This window comes from Ovis aries, chromosome X, assembly GCF_016772045.2.
Source record: "Ovis aries strain OAR_USU_Benz2616 breed Rambouillet chromosome X, ARS-UI_Ramb_v3.0, whole genome shotgun sequence".
In the NCBI taxonomy this organism is placed as follows: Eukaryota; Metazoa; Chordata; class Mammalia; order Artiodactyla; family Bovidae; genus Ovis; species Ovis aries.
Window position 1 is genome coordinate 50,651,202 of NC_056080.1, and position 2,992 is coordinate 50,654,193.

The 2,992-nt window shown below is 50.4% G+C and overlaps 1 long non-coding RNA gene across 2 annotated transcripts in view; it reads left to right on the forward strand.

The window, feature by feature from the left end:
• The first annotated feature begins 2,679 nt into the window (after positions 1-2,679).
• Positions 2,680-2,992, forward strand: part of LOC114111329 (uncharacterized) — a 39,543-nt gene continuing 39,230 nt past the window's right edge. For both annotated transcript variants that reach the window (XR_009598820.1, XR_009598821.1), the window contains exon 1: positions 2,680-2,865. This is a non-coding gene — a long non-coding RNA (uncharacterized LOC114111329). The remainder of the gene's footprint in view (positions 2,866-2,992) is intronic.

Here is a 2,992-nt window from a genome sequence, read left to right on the forward strand (position 1 = left end):
AATTTGTTCTAGTTTGCTTCCTTTCCATACTGGAAATTCCCTTTTCCAAAAATGACAGACGTGGCTCTCAGCATTCTTATGTATTTGCCGAGCTGATGAATGTCAATGCATATAAGTGATCCTTCCTCCACAAAAAGGTCCTCCTCACAGTCTATGCAGAACCATCCCTTGCCCTGGACTTCCACACCTCACTCAAGCTTGAATCCATGAAGCAGTTAGCCTCCTTCCCACCCAATCCCCAGGGATATCCTTCTTTCCACCTTGGGCTCTGACTCTCCAGGCAGGGATGCCCCTTTACACATACACATGCCTTGCCTGGCAACACCTAATGGCTTTAGGACTGACTTGCTCAGTCACAAAAAAAGGGAAGGGAAAGAAAGGGTAGGGACAGGAAAAGGTCAATATGTCCTAATACAGTCAGCCAATCAACGTGAACTGGGCCAAACCCAGGCAATGTGATGAAGCCAGTCTTTTTTGTTTTCCCCCCCTCACTGTTCTCCAATTTCCCTTCCTGCCTCTGTCCTTTGCCCCAGTTCCTTTTTCTTTTAAGTCCTTCCCTCCATCAAAAGTACCAATGTTACGAGGCATGATTCCCACAGTATAACTGATCTCTGCTGCTTGGCTGACATTCAGCGTGACATCCCTGCAGCTGGGACACTCACACTCTCTCTCTCTCTCTCTCATGATGGACCAGAAGGCTTCACTCCTAATTTCAGGGATAGGTAGGAGAGAAGGTGCAGGGCACATGTTGGAGCCTTCAGTCCTTCATCTGTGAAATGCGGATGATCACAAATTGTGGAAGACACGGAGACAGCAGCAACCAGACCCCTTTCAAAGGGTGCTACATGCCAAACCCCGTGCATCACAGGACTCCTTGACATTCAGGAGCACGCCAAGTAGGTGTCCATGCAGGACAGTTGCATCCGTTGTTCCTTCTGCCTGGAATGCTCTTCCCTTAGATAACCCCACGGCCTGCGCCCTCACTTCCTCCAGATCTCTGCTTACTTGCCAGCTTTCAGGGAGACTTTCCCTCATTGCCTTATATAAAATAATAATATCATACCTACATATACCCTTTCCCCTGATCTAGCATTATCTTTCTTCTTACTGCCTGCCACCCTTGATTTATTTACTGACCACCAAGTCTATGAAAGGAGAGACGTGGTCAGTTCTGTCCTGTCACAACTCCTCCAATAGTGCTCGGGTATATGGCAGGTGCTCAGAAAACATTTACTGAAGGATAGTCTGAAGGCCCTTTGCACATAAAGCTACCATGCACAGGTATCCTGCACGACACGCACTGGCCCCACTGTGTTAATTATGATACATACTGAGATTCCAGGAGACAACTGATATGCTCAACAACACACAGTCAGCATGTCAGGCAGGTGCCAGGCCTCGGAATCATGTCTGCCAGCTTCCAAACCTTCAGTTCCCGGACAGAGACCTCACAGCCAAGAACATAAGAGGTTTTATTTCTGACACAAAGACTCCGAGCAGCTCAGATAGATACCCAGAGACACCAAAAAGAACTCACTGAATCTCTGCACAGAGAGCACATAACTCGTCTCAGACCCTCAAACACAACTGAGATCCTGACTGTGCACAATGTGACAAAGACCCTCCAAACAGACCAAAGTCTTCAAGGCAGAAACAAATGAAAACTGCACAGATACTTCACATCATGGAGACTGACTCCCAAACCACTCGACACTTACCACTCTAACACAAAAACCCTAACGGAAAGACAGAACTTTTAATAACTCAAGAACATCATAAAACCTTTAGATAGAGTCCCCAGACAAATGGAAATCCTGCACCCTGTGCACAGATCCCCAAGCAGCTGATAGTTTACACCTTTAGACAAACCCATCCTAAAAGCAGCTCAGAGGCATCGAAACTTAGAGCCCAGAATAAAAAACTCAGAGCTCTCACAATCTCAGGTGCACACGCCTACACAGAGATCTCACACCCAGGGACTGAAATGCCAGAAAGCTCCAAAAATGCACACCCTGGAATACAGGCACACGCATCCTAGGGGCTCTGTACTATGCCTCACAAAATCCACTCAGATCAATATCCCACCACGCACAACTCCGCCCAAAGGCTCAAGGAGATCAAACGTACCCAAACAGCACCTGTGTCGTCACACAAGCGACACACAAGCCCAGGCTCCCTGACACAGGTTACTCTCCAGGGAGAGACAGCAAACTCAGAGACCTCTCCCTGGACATGAACTACATGCATTTGTGCGAATAACCGTGCGCTGCCACAGGAGCCAGACTGAGCGAGAGCTGAACAAGAGTGAAACGCCGTCACCAGGCACAGCCAGCGACAGCGCCAAACCTCGCCACTAACCAGCGCAGCTATTCGACCCCTTCGGGAAAAGCAATACAACTCGCAGAAAAAGTATATGCTCTAAGAAGCCGCGCAGGGCAACACGCCCCTCGCCCTCAGTTCCAGCCCTGCCTTCCTGGTGCCTGTAACAGCCAGCCAGCCAATTGGAACTGGGCAGGAGAGGAAGCAGGGCGGAAGTCGCGTGGCTTCCGGCCCCTACTCGCGCCCCGGAAGAGCTAATTCCGGCGATCACGCGGTGACCAATCAATGCTCAGAACTCTTCCGTGAGGCCGTACCCCAAACTGGCAGCCCATCTCGCTCCGTAGCCATCCCCCCCCCCTTGGATGTAACCATGTGGAAACGGAGGGGTGGAATTGGAAACGAGACGAGGACACTTGCAGCTTCATACCGGTGTCCACTCGGACTCAAATGCAGCGAGAAGACGGAATGGAGCGAATGGGGATGGACCCAGTGGTGCCTTGAGTGCCTCCGCTAGGAACTCTGGTCGATGCCTGATGCGGTGTAAAGGTAGTCTCTTTGTTGTCATACGCCCCCTCGAATGGTACCTTCCAGAGTGGGTGGTCTTACCGCTACCCCTCAGTGGTACATCCCAGGACAGACCTGTTTCACCTCGCCCGCCCCTTGGTGGTGAGAC